Source organism: Podarcis filfolensis, assembly GCF_964270895.1.
Source record: "Podarcis filfolensis genome assembly, chromosome: 1".
Lineage (NCBI taxonomy): Eukaryota > Metazoa > Chordata > Lepidosauria > Squamata > Lacertidae > Podarcis > Podarcis filfolensis.
This window is the reverse complement of record NC_139604.1, coordinates 18,687,405-18,701,382: the sequence shown is the minus strand read 5'-3', so window position 1 is coordinate 18,701,382 and position 13,978 is coordinate 18,687,405. Positions and strand designations below refer to the sequence as shown.

General features: G+C 44.5%; 1 protein-coding gene across 4 annotated transcripts in view; it reads right to left on the bottom strand.

The window, feature by feature from the left end:
• Positions 1-13,778, bottom strand: part of CALCRL (calcitonin receptor like receptor) — a 93,514-nt gene extending 79,736 nt beyond the window's left edge. For all 4 annotated transcript variants that reach the window (XR_014552005.1, XR_014552006.1, XM_083630836.1 and 1 more), the window contains exon 1: positions 13,433-13,778. The gene's annotated coding sequence lies outside the window, so the exon portion shown is untranslated. The remainder of the gene's footprint in view (positions 1-13,432) is intronic.
• Positions 13,779-13,978: the final 200 nt, after the last annotated feature.

Here is a 13,978-nt window from a genome sequence, read left to right as displayed (position 1 = left end):
TCAGTGTTAGAAACTGAGATATGGCAGTTAGAAGCTAAATGGCACCTTAAACCGAAGTTATGGGTGCCACAACGGAATGTCTAGGCATGCATTTTTTTATAACAAGAATACAAAGCGGAAAATGAATGAAGCCAAAATAGTAGGTTCCTTTTTCACATGGTCTAGTCCTTCCCCTGCCCACCCCCTGATATTCTTAAGAGGGTCCCTTCTCCAGTCTTCAGAGAGCAGCTGGAAGTGTGGATGCAGAAAAAGGTCCTCCTTTCCTTCCACTCAGCAGTTTTAATCCAAAATCTCAGGTGCAGCACTGCGCCCAGAGCTCAGAAGCTGCTTGCACTAATGGAATTCCCTGTCGCAAAATGCGCCTGGAACAATGGGAGTTTCAAACACTGGTCATAATCACAGTTATCTGCAGCAACCCATTGTGTATGTTTGCTTAGTTGAAGCAGCTGCTTATAGTCAATGAATGCAAGCACCATATCCAGGGCCATGTGCGTGTCATTCTTAAAGTAGATCACACATCAAAGTTACAACAGTTTGTAACAGAGGAGGAGGAAGGTCTTGAGAAGCAGCTTAATGCCAGCTTAAAAGAGATTGAGATAGAACTGCAGTGAAAGGATTTCTTATGGGTTATGAATAAAATATCTTTCTGCAGCACATCCTATCTTCTGAAAAAAAAGTCATTCTAACATCTCCTTCATGTTTAGTCCCCAGAGTGACACCTGCTGGACTCCATTGACAAAACCCACCACAAAAGTTAAGATATTCCCATAATAAACTCACAAGTACGATACATTTCCATTCGGAGGATCTCATTGTCTATGATAAAGGCTGTTTGCTCAGGGCTACTTTCCCTGCATATCAAGAACTGAACTACTGCACTCGGGAGAATGCCTTCTTTTTAAAAAGTTTATTTTACTTTTGCGGGGTCCAAGCTAACTTAGTTGCACTTCATTCTCAACAGAACTCAACGGGGCTTACACCCTTGTGCAAATTAATTGAAACAAAGCATGTTTTCTATCTTACTCATAATCCTGTACTCAAAATGTCAGTTGATCATTATGGTGTCAGAAGCCTGCAGCCAACAGAAGGAATGATGCGCTCGCCGCAATATATTGAGGTTCTACGAAAGAGTTATTCCAGAGCTGGAAAAGAGGTATCCTGACGGTACTGGGATATTGCCCCTTGCTACACATCGAAAGTGGTGAAGAAATTCATGACAGAGCAGCAAATACAGGTACTTGATTGGCCAGGGAATTCCCTGGATGTAAATCCCATTGAGAATTTGTGGGCTATATGCAAAAGTCGCCTCTGTGCTGTAGACTGTACGACTATGGAGAAGCCCATTCAGGCGCTGATTCAAGGGTGGTACAGGGATCCGAAAATCAACAGTGACTATTCAAAACTAGTAGATTCCATGCCAAACTGTGTTCAAATGCTGCTTAAAAATAGCGGAGGTCATATCCATTACTAATGTACATATATGTGAGTTTTGTACGTATATATGTGAGTTTTGTACAATAAACTACATTGTTGGTTTCAATTAATTTGCACAAGGGTGTAAGTCAGGACTAACATGTCCCATCGGTTTCAGAGGGACCCCGAGGTTTGCGCATGTAATGACGAGACAGTGCTCCTGTTAAGTTGTGGGTGAACATATCAGACGACATCAGATTCTTCAAACAGCTCTTGTTTATTCACAGGCCAGAACAAAACTGAACTGAAGGATTCAGCCAGTCTGCTTATATAGAGCTCCACTACAACGCAACTGTAACAACTTTCTGTAAATATCCAATCACTGAACGTCACTTTCAATCCCTTATTTGCATATGTGGACCTGAGTGAAAACTATCTACAGTATCCCCCTGCTGGCCCACGGTGAGAACTTCAGTACATAACAGCTCCAAAACAAAGACACTCTAAAATCGCAATTCTGAATTTTTAAAATGGCAGCTGCCGGGTCAGTGGTAGGTAAGTTGAAGTGGGAAGCAATTGCTTTTGTGGCTGGCAGAGAGGGCATGGTGTGAGAGTTAGACTCCTTTAAGAGCAGAAACGGAAGGAATAAGGCATGAAAGGGAGTTACATCATGAAGAAGGTCCTTTGTGTTAAAGTTAAATTTGTTGGTAGCGTTCAGTGGTTTTCAGCTTTTATTTATTTATTCCACTTGACTGTATCCCCCCCCCCCCCGGCAGCCCACCTCAAAGCGGTACACAAGGAACAATACACGTTGTTGACTGAGCCACTAGAAGCACTTTGCCTGTTTCCTCAGACCTGGAAAGCTGTCGTTGATCCCATAAAATCGCATTACATCCTGGCACATCGGACCTTTATTAGCCATGGCATCTGAGTTGTTGTGGCGATGAGCAATTTTATCCTCAAAGAACCTAGCACATCCATTGGCATCCTAGTCATTGTTGGGCCTGCTTCATTCCCAGCAATGGCTTAAGAATCAACCGCTCTTCCTAGGGAACTCTGGGAATTGTAGTTCTGTGAGGGCAACAGGGGTCTCCTAAAAACTCCCAGCACCCTTAACAAATGACAGTTGGGGAGCCATGGCAGTTTAAATCCCGATGATAGTGCTTTAAATGTAGAGTTGCCATATAACATTAGTCGTTGAGCTTTTATTTGACAAGATAAAAAAAAAGCGCATAGTAATTTGGAACTGGACCACTTTACTTAGTGCTATTATTAAAACCTACCCAACACTCTGTGTTTAGTAAACAAGAAACTGTCTTACTGTCACTAACCTTCAGGCAGACAAGAAGCACAGCTGCTTTAAACCAAAGACTTCGTTTTAGATATAGAGGAAATGAACGTGGTTTTTTTTTCTGGTGTTACTAATTATACAACAAGCTGCTCTATTTACTATTTGGATAACTACTTAACTTCTTTCCCACGCTGCCCAATAAACAACCAATTTACTTCAAAGAAGTACTCCAGCTAGGGTTGCCATATTTCAAAAAGTGAAAACCCAGACAGAAAAGTTGTTGAGCTTTTTCTCTGGCAAAGTCACAAGGAGATTGGACATTTTTGAGCTGTTTCTGAGGAAAACCACACTACTGACATAGGCTTTCGTACGTCTGAATTTTCCCAGACATTCCACCGATTTCTATCCAGATGCGGCTGCAGTATTCTGAATATGTCCAGGAAATTCCAGACGTATGGCAACCCTAACTCCAGCTGAATGGCTTCAAAGAAAATGTTTCAGGACCATATTTGCTGCAGTCAACAGACACACTACATATGTAGACACTGTCACGGAATTCTACTCAATATTGATCCAGAACAGAACTACAATGTATAGTTTGTTGTTGTTTAGTCTTTTAGTCGTGTCCGACTCTTCATGACCCCATGGACGAGAACACACCAGGCACTCCTGTCTCCCACTGCCTCCCACAGTTTGGTCAAACTCATGCTGGTAGCTTTGAGAACACTGTCCAACCATCTCGTCCTCTGCCGTCCCCTTCTCCTTGTGCCCTCAATCTTTCCCAACACCAGGGAGTCTTCTCTTCTCATGAGGTGGCCAAAGTATTGGAGCCTCAGCTTCAGGATCTGTCCTTCCAGTGAGCACTCAGGGCTGATTTCCTTCAGAATGGATAGGTTTGATCTTCTTCCAGTCCATGGGACTCTCAAGAGTTTCCTCCAGCACCATAATTCAAACGCATCCATTCTTCGGCAATCAGCCTTCTTTATGGTCCAGCTCTCACTTCCATACATCACTACTGGGAAAACCATAGCTTTAACTATACGGGCCTTTGTTGGCAAGGTGATGTCTCTGCTTTTTAAGATGCTGTCTAGGTTTGTCATTGCTTTTCTCCCAAGAAGCAGGCGTCTTTTAATTTCATAACTGCTGTCACCATCTGCAGTGATCATGGAGCCCAAGAAAGAGTTAGCAGAGTAAAAATTTAAATCTCGTTGCAGGATTCCCCAAAAAATAGACCAGAGGCAATTAATATTACATCCAGCAGAGCTTTATTGCTATTGAAGGCAAATGAACATAATGGCCACAAATCCAATGCCTACATATGTAGGCAGAAACGGATGATCTGAATTTTAAAAACTGTGCTCAATGGCGGAATTATTATTAAATGTTCTTAACAGCTATGTGATTGTACTTTCCTTTGCTCAAAACCCTTGCATTTAAAATTCAGTAAGCTCTGCCACTTGAATTTAATCAAAATTATGTTTTCCGAGTGGATTACGCAGAACGATTTTGGCCTCTTTCTTTGCCCGGAAATGTTAATAATCTGAATCTGGGCTGCAAGATTTGAAGTCTTTATCACACACACATAATAAATTCATACCCTGAGGAAAAGTTGCTTCCCCTTGATCCAAAACGCCTATATTGCTCAGTATATTTAAGTGAGGGTGGTAAGGAACTGCTGTTCAGGTGGGGGACATCTCATTAGACATTTTGCACTTGGTATGAACACCAGGAAACAAAATTAATGTCCCCATACAATTAAAATGGTTAAATTGCCAGTTTTCTTTGGAAAACCCACAGAGATAGAGGCCTGAGCTGTTCCTGATTGCTACTTCTGTGTGTTTTCCCAAGAGAAGGTTTTACTTGGTTCACAAGAGCCACCCACAATGGATGCACCCTTTGTTTTTACACTGCTTTTCACACCCCTCACAATCCTCCATTCAGACAAAAAAAGTGTCATTAGCAGAGTTTAAGGCATGGGTAAGCAAACTAAGGCCCAGGGCTGGTTCCGGCCCAATCGCCTTCTAAATCTGACCCGCGGATGGTCCAGGAATCAGCGTGTTTTTACATGAGTAGAATGTGTCCTTTTATTTCAAATGCATCTCTGGGTTATTTGTGGGGCATAGGAATTCGTTCATCCCACCCCCCCCCAAAAAAAAATATAGTCCGCCCCCCCAAGGTCTGAGGGACAGTGGACCGCTTCCCCTGCTGAAAAAGTTTGCTGGCCCCTGGTTTAAGGAGTTCTGGCCAGGTAAATCAAGGAGAAGGTGAAGCAGGGCCAGTCAGGAGTGCAAAGAGAGTTCCCAAGGACCAGAGTGAGAGTGCTGGAGTATTTGGCTCCCAGGTCTGAGGTCCACCCCCCTCCCACTTCACGACAGAGGAAAACCACTTTGTTTTGCCATGCCATAATGCTGTGTGTTGCCTACACAGAGATAAGATACAGAGTGGGCTGGATCTGGGCTTCCTTCCAGAAAGTTTATGTAATGTACACATATGCAGCTGACTGCAAAATAATAAAGCTCAGCGAATGTTGTGGTTACCAGGTTAAAAATTAAATATATATATATGTATATATAAGGGGAATTGCACCTTATGTAAAGAGGCCGAGCTGCAAAGCAGGAAGTCCTTACTTTTAAATGTCACATCTGCTGTGAACGTGGTGAGGAGCTTTGAACAAGCTGCTTTCAAATTCTTGGACAGAAGTGCTTCCTGGGTTCTCCAAACTTTTCAAGACACAAGGCGTGCCAAACAGCAAGCCTCGTCTTCTCCTCCTTTATCGGCATGAATGCAGTTTCAAAGCCGTCAATAAAACCATAAATTGACTTAAGTCACATTGCAGGTTTGCTTTATAGAAGCGCCAGAAACAGGGCAGAAGCTTTCAAATGCCAGGGCCCTTTTGGTAAATCTGTGCAAAAGCCACAGAAGCAAAGGGAAAGAGGATAGGTACTTGAAAGGCTTGGGGCGCAGGCTCACGACACAGGGTTAAACCTGCTAATTTATATGTAGATGCACACTGAGGCTGGCTTTTAGGGGGGTAACTCTGGTTGTCGGGGGGAGAGCTCTGGGTGTCATAGGGTGAAACAACCTCTGCATGTCAGGACTTAAGCTGAGCTATGAGGTGCTTAAAGGATTTCCTAGATCCACAACATTGTACGTGTGCACTGGTAAAGGGATGCGGTTGGCGCTGTGGTCTAAACCACTGATCCTCTTGGGCTTGCTGATCAGAAGGTCGGCAGTTCAAATCCGCACAATGGGGTGAGCGCCTGTTGCTCTGCTCCAGCTCCTGCCTACCTAGCAGTTCAAAAGCACACCAGTGCAAGTAAATAAATAGGTACCGCTGTGGCGGGAAGGTTAACAGCATTTCCGTGCACTCTGGTTTCCGTCACGGTGTTCCGTTGTGTCAGAAACCACTTAGTCATGCTCGCCACATGACCTAGAAAGCTGTCTGTAGACAAACGCCGGCTCCCTCGGCCTGAAAGCGAGATGAGCGCCGCAACCCAATAGTCACCTTTGACTGGACTTAACCGTCCAGGGGTCCTTTACCTTTTACCTTTTTTAATGTGTGTACTGGGTCCTCTACCCTGCTCAGGTTGCAATTTGTACATCAGCACTCACTGTGCTACTGTATGAAATATTTCAATAACTTTTGTCTCTCTGTGCAAGAATTGTGTGTATGTACTCGTACATTTAAAAAAGTCCTCTGGGTAAATTAAAACAGCAAGTGGCTGGGGTTTCGTTTTGGGTACTCCAACACGTAGCACACCCAGTCACCCTGATTTATTTATTTTTAAATTAAGTTTTCAAAAGGAGGAATGGGCCAGGAGATTTGCAGCCTGCCACAAATATCCCCTGAAAATCCCTCTTCATCTTAGCAACAATATCCGCATCCATTCAATCTAATTTTCCCAAGGCCTGTAAACGTGAACTTATTTCTGCACGATTCACTCAGAAACTACAAACGTGGGCAGAAGGTGAATAGAAGGAAGGAGGTTATGTTTGCAAAAGTGTGACTGCGAGGTACAAGTATACTTTGCATTGAAATGACAACGCTGACCTGAAGCGGCGACGAAACTTTTTAAAATACCATTTAACAAAACTGCATTGGGAATTTAGAGTGTGTTGCCCCCCCCCAAAAAAAGACTTCCACTCAGTGAGAATAAAAGCAGTTGTGATGCAATGGCTTGTTGGTTGGGTGTGGATGTGGGAAAGTTGAGATTCCTGCTCCCCCTTCCTGATCAACATGGGATTTTGAACAATACAGCTAAAGGTTAAAGGATGCTTAATTATTATTATTTTAACCCTAGCATTTGGCCAATTTTGTCACGCCAGGATGAACCAGCCAGCCTCTGTCGCTCACCACACCTCCACAACCCTGTGGAGGTGTGCACTGGTGACGGTTCAGCTGGCTTCACTGAAAAGGACTGAAATATTTCGGTGAGCTTCTGTTCAACACATTTGCAGATCTTCAAAAAGAGTAAGTATAGACCTGCCACTTGGAGGGAGACGCAGAGATCAATGGCCTGCTGGAAATTACGAAAGAAGTGAAAACTGCTTCACCTTGTGAATCTTATTTGTTCCAAAATAGTGGCTTTGCTGAACTGTGCACGTACCATTTTAAAACCACCTCAGCTTTGGCAACTCGTGTGTAACACGGTTAAAGTTATCCCCCTAACCTTCCACTTGCCCGCTTCCTCAGATTCTATTAAACATAAAACCAAAGACACCAGAAGATTCGCTCTAAATTTTGACTTGTGAAAGATCAGGCTGAGGTTTCAAACAATTGTTTCACTGACTTCTAAAGTAACCAAAATTAGCCAGCATCACCACAATTGAAACGTAAGTATTGTAGGACTAATAACTAACCACTGAAGAGCTACAAAATGTCCTCTTGCACGTCCTTCTCAAAGTGGATGAGCCAACTGCTTGAATCATATGCCGGTGGTACTCTTTCATTTTCCTAGCTACAGGAGCACAACTGCCTATACCACGTCAGCACCGAGAGTGTTAACAAGCAACATAAATATAATACAAAAAATACAAAGTGAGACATTAAGGAAATCCAAACGGAAAATAAGAAGAACAGAGGTTCTGACGAACGGATTATTAAAAACGCGTGAGGTAAACGGTGAAAGTCTTTTTTTTAAAAAAACACACAAAACACTTCATTTAAGGTAGATAAGGACAAGATGAAATTATACAATTGAATATAAATATAGATGGGAAACGGCTATGTATTGTGAGTACTTATCTACTTTTAAAAATTTCCCCCTATGATCTTTTTCTTTTACTTCTATATTCTTTCTTTGTTCTTTTTTTCTCTTTTCTGTTACATTATCTTTCATTTCACTGCTTTTTTGTGAATAGCATTTTATAGAGGTATAAATAACTGTAAATATGAAAAGAGACAAAATATTCTCTATTTTTTTCCCCTTGGTTAGATGTATTTTCTTTTTCTTTTGTATTTTCTTTTGTTGTGAATATGTATGTTTTCTAATTTGTACTTAATAAAATTTTTTAAAAACTTTTTAAAAAACCAAACCAAAAAAAAGCAACATATCCATAAACAACAGAACAATCCATCTTCTTATATATACTATTTTAAGCAAACTAAAATAAAACATTTATATCCCAGAAAGCAAAAATGCTTGCACTTGAACCCACCATTTCTTTCAGTTTATACTTTCTTTCCTTCGGGGATTCAACTGCAAAAAATATAGGCTCAGAAGCCCCTTTCAACCTTTCCTGTGCCATGTGTGAATTATAGATGGATCTTTGGTTTGGTCCAGAAGAGGTCTTCTTACATTCCTAAAGTGGTTAATGCCAGACCAAATGCAGGGGAAAAAATCGAATGTAGATTTTTTTATTAATGAAGTTTCCTATTCGCATTTTAGAGGATGTTCAAAGCAAAGGGTGATTTAAGCCTTAGACATGAAAACTACCGTGGATTTCAGTCCGCAAACAAACTTGTTTGACAAATTTATGATGTTAGATTTGGATTTTACAGGCTGCCTAACCGCCATACATTCAAAGCACACACAGAGAGTCACAAAAGGTGTTTGATCTAGCTCTAATCTGGATAGTTTATTCACTGACTGTGATAGGATTTGGTTTTGAGGATGAAGTTGCTTTCTAAACACCTTGGGCCAAAATTAAAAGATGCTGCAGGTGCCGGGTGGCCACTGAAAATAGGAGCCCTGTGTCTTATTCTCTCTCCTGCTCTTCTTCCATGGTGCAAAATGTGCTGCGTTGTGGTGTCGTGGTCAGAATTCCCCTGCCTCAAAATGCTACATAGAGTGACATGAGGTGAGGAAACCTCGAGGTTGAGGCCCCTGGAAACTGCACACAGCTACCGTTCTCAGCACCCTTAACAAACTACAGCTCCCAGGGTTCTTCCCCCCGCCCCCGAGTGGTGCTTTAACTGCATGGTGCATGTGAATCCCTTTGCGACACGGGGAGAATCATATTCTCCTGCCTTACAGGACTGTGGTAATGATTTTTGAGTGGTGAGGGACCTGTGGACCTCTGATGGATTTCATGCAGTTGGGGGGAGCTGGAAGGAAGAGAAGGAGCGCAGGGAAGCAAAACACGCACAAAGCCAAAATGGGTAGAGCAAGGAGGAGGATGGATGGATGGATGGAAATCCCTCTGGGAACAATCAGTTGAGACCTCTGGCAACATCAATCTGTCCTTTCCTGGCAGTTCTCTGGGCAGGGAGGAAGAGAAAGAGGGAGGGAGGGAAGGAAGGAGAGAGAGAGAAGTGGGGAAGCAGGTGGCAGAAAGAGAGAGAAAAAACACAGGCCATGACCATCTTTGCTTCTAGCCTCACTGTTATGTAGCCCTCACCACCATGTTTCCAAGGGATTGTGGCCTTGGAGTGGAGGAGGTTAACCGCTGCGGTGTTCATGGCTGCACTGTGAGTGCTGGAAGGAATACTACTTCAAGGCCCATTTTCACCTGTCCTAAGGGATGGAGCCCAGACTCACCTTGAGCAGCTAAAAGAGGCTCCTGGGAGGCCATTGAGACATTGCTGGAACAACTCTTGGGTTGGGGCAACTGGCTAAATAGTTTCACAATGCTTTAACCAGTTCCAATTTTGGTTCCTCTGTTTTGTTTTTGTCAGGTTGGTGTTAGTTAAATGTTTAGTTGGGGTTGGTGGTTATTTTAATTTGAACAAACTGTAAACTGTTTGTTATTGTTGTTGGTTTCTATTGATTTATTGGTTTGTTTGTTGCTTGTATAGGATATGTGGTTTTTTAATGTTTGATGTTTTGTTGTGTTTTTATATATGTTGTAAGCTGCCCAGAATGGCTGGGGAAACCCAGCCAGATGGGCGGGATATAAAATAAATAAAAATTAAATAAATTCACACTCCCCTTTACAGTGCATTCGCTGCGTTTCCAGTGGTGGGTTTTGAACCTGTGTTCACACAGCTCAACGTCATCCAAAATATAGTTGCATCCTGTACTACTGTCATAAGAAACTATTCACACAGGCGAGAGTCCTTTGGCCATTCCTAGCAAAGGTGTGAGGATCCTTGCCCATCAATGTCCCCTGTATACAAATAAACACAAACATGACACTAATGAAGCCATGTTGATTTGAACATCTGAGGAACACACAGAAAAGAAACACACACACAACTTCACCATCCTCTAAGGTGATAATGTGAACTATAGTAAAGGTAAAAGGTAGAAGTTAAAGGCAAAGGACCCCTGGACAGTTAAGTCCAGTCAAAGGCGACTATGGGTTTGTGGCGCTCATCTCGCTTTCAGGCTGAGGGAGCCGACGTTTGTCGACAGACAGCTTTCTGGGTCAACTGGCCAGCATGACGAAACCACTTCTGGTGCAACGGGACACCGTGATAGAAGCCAGAGCGCACAGAAACGCTGTTTGCCTTCCCACAGCAGTGGTACCTATTTATCTACTTGCACTGGTGTGCTTTTGAACTGCTAGGTTGGGAGGAGCTGGGACCGAACAACAGGAGCTCACTCCGTCACGGGGATTCGAACCAACAACCTTCTGATTGGCAAGCCCAAGAGACTTAGTGGTTTAGACCACAGCGCCACCTGTGTCCTGAACTCTAGTTTTGCATCACGGCTAAGCACTACTCAGTGGCCGGTTTCTTTATAATCCAAAGAAAGATATTCTGGTCTGATGTTTTAGATCTGTGAATGTTTTTGAGAACAGGTCCCAAATCCCCTAGTCCACCCTCTGAAAGATGTTCCAGAAATACACCGGTCAACACTTATCTGGATCATGGCAACAAAGAGCAGGATTTTATTTGACCATTTGCAAAGTGTCTCATTCCTTTTCTTTTTCTTTTTTTAAAAAAGGTCAAAAGTAGTAATACAAGCAGACAACTGGTATCCAGCAGACAAAAGGAAACGTTGAAATGTAGAGCAATAGCCCATTATGGGTTACAAGCAGCAAGGGACACAACAAATGACACAATTTCTAACCATTGTAATGGACAGACCTTTGTAGGCACAGTCAAGAAACGCGAGACATGTGAAGCAATTAATGCACTTCTGAGCTATAGGGATTTCTCCTCCTGGGGGAATGGAGACAAGGTACCAGCCTGAATTACCTCATAGGGTTCATGGATGAAAGTTAACCCCGTGCCATTTGAGTTCCGAACGAACAACCGCAGTACTTAAAAATATGATAAAACCAGCTGTAACTCTTAACTCCAGAAGGGAAGAACAACTCCAGTCCTTTAGCAGCTACTCTTGTATGAAGGGGGTTTACCTGCACTTATCTCCGGCAAAAGAAAAGCCCCAAACAAGTCTTTCCAAAGCGTTTCAGCACTCTCTGTTATTTCTATCGGGGGTTTCCTCAACAACCCTTGACCTTCCAGGTAAGTGGAGTCCTGCTCCCCAGTGCTAAGAAGGGTTAATTTCAAATGGCCAAAATAGCAGTGGAGCCTTGGACCGCACATCCATTCTGCGCTCACAAATTCTCCATAGAGTTTAAATGTAGGGCTGCCAACCAAAGGCATTTCTTTCCCTCTATACACCTGAGTAGAATTTTTATCATTGACAACTCATCACACAGGAGCCAATCCTCCTTAAACTATTTCTTCCTTACACACAGAAAGTCAATCACCAAAGCTGAACCTCATGGAAATAATAATAACAATAATAATAATAATTTTATTTATAGGCTGGCCATCTGACTGGGTTGCCCCCAAATCTGGGCAGTTCCTAGCTGAATATTAAAAACACAATATAACACCAAACATGAAAAACTCCCCTATGTTCATGTGCGGCTGCCACTTTGCTACATCCAAATCAAGAGAAGTCAAACCACACGAGGATGGGGAGAAAATGTAACCCTACAAGTCCACACGCTTCCACATTTTCATGGCTCCAATGGTTCTGAGGCTGAAGGAGAAAAAGCAGCAGTGTTTGTGGTGAACACATGACCCGCTAATACCCCAGTCCTAACCAGGCTTACTCAGAAGTCCTCTCACTCAGTGTGGGATTGCCAGTTGCTTGGGATTGCGACCATGCAGTCGGATCCAAACAATGTATGCCTACTCAGAAGAGTGACCGAATTGCATCCGGCTCGCTCCCAGGTAAGTGTGCGCAGAATTGCAGCCCTGGGCAGAAATTCTAGGCACATTGGCACCTAAAGGACTGGTAGCAGCAAACAAGGCTATGGATCTTAAAGCATATTTCCTGGAAATAGCAAAGCTGGCTGGATCTGGGACCTAGGCTGTTCATACATAAAATCAGAAATAGCAACATCTGGATGCAAATGTGATTAGTACCAGCTATTGAACTTTATCTGCAGGTGAAGGGTGATATACAAACAACAACAACAACAACAACAATTTATAAATATGATGCCCATCTGACTGTGTTGCCCCAGCCACTCTGGGCAGCTCCCAACAAAAAAAAACACAATAAAAGCGCAATACAACATCACACACTAAAAACTTCCCTGAATGCTAATAACGATGCAAAGCCTACTCTGACACAAGTGCCACAGCGAATGGCCTCAACTGTGTCTCCTTATGTAGGAAAGAGCCCCACTGATCTCTGTGGGACTTCCAGAACAAGCTTTCCCCCGTTTACTTGAAGGAAGCCCTAACTGAGAGCAACGAGGCTTATTCCCAAGTAAGGACGCGCGGGTTTACAGCCTTGAGTGTGATCTGACACGAACAGCAAAGGGCTACCGGGGGTGCCTTTTTGCACGCTCCTCTCTCTCCGCGCCACCCTTTCCGACAAGCGAAGGAGCTCGCAATGCGCGCAAACCTTCGCGCCGATTCAGCCACTGAAACGGCACCGAGGCGAGCGCGGCTGCAGCGCCGGCATCGCCCTCGTCCTCTTCTTCCGTTCGCCCCTGCTTTGCCCAAAGCCGCCTGCTTTCCACGCCGGGCTTTGCTCCAGAGGGATTCTGAAAACTCCGAAGGCGCCCGGACGATTTCCTGCACTTCCCCAAGGCGAAACCGGGTGCGCCCGGGTGCCGCTTGCTGCCAACTTGGGGTCTGTCTCTTTACGCGCAGCCGGCGAAGCCCCGAGTTGCGTGTGGTCCCACCTTTCTCACCCCTACACGGAGGCGCGCTTTCGAACAAAGGAGTTTCCCCCCTCCCTGCCTCCAAATAAAGTTCCTCTCCACGGCTTGGGCAAACCACACGCGCGCGGGGAGCCCCCAACTTCGCCAGCGGGAGCGATTGCCTCTCGCGCGCGTGGGTCAAGAGTGATCTGTATTAGGATCGATGCTCACCCAAAAGCTCTTCCTCCCAGCGGCGCCGTAGGCAAGGCGATCGGATGTGCGTCCAGCTCTCGGTGGGTTCTTCGTTTCGGAGACAGCTTTGCCCCCTTCCACACACACACACACACACTCACTCACTCACTCACTCCAAAAAGGCAAATGCGAAGCGAAGTCGAAGCGCACAACAAAGGAGTCGATCAGGAGAGGCAGGTACAATCCAAGTTGGGAGATGGGGCGAAGGGAGGCGGCTCTGCTGCGCTCTGCCCTCCGGAGGAGGCGGCTGGGTCTGAGAAGGGACTGGCGAGCGTGGTCCGGTTGTAAGCGATCCGCAGCGCAAAGGAAACATCCCCGTTTCCTGTTACATCAGTCCCAGACCCCGCCCGCCGGGAGGATTGGGTTACTTTCTTGGCAAGCCAAGCGCTGCTCTCTTTTTCTTCCCGGAGACGCGCTCTCGGTACGAGCGCAGGGCTGCTGCTTGTTGCTGCTTTTTCCACCTTCTTTAGCCGACCGTCCTGAAACTTGCCTGCGCGCACCCAGGAGCTGAAGTGAGGCGCGGGA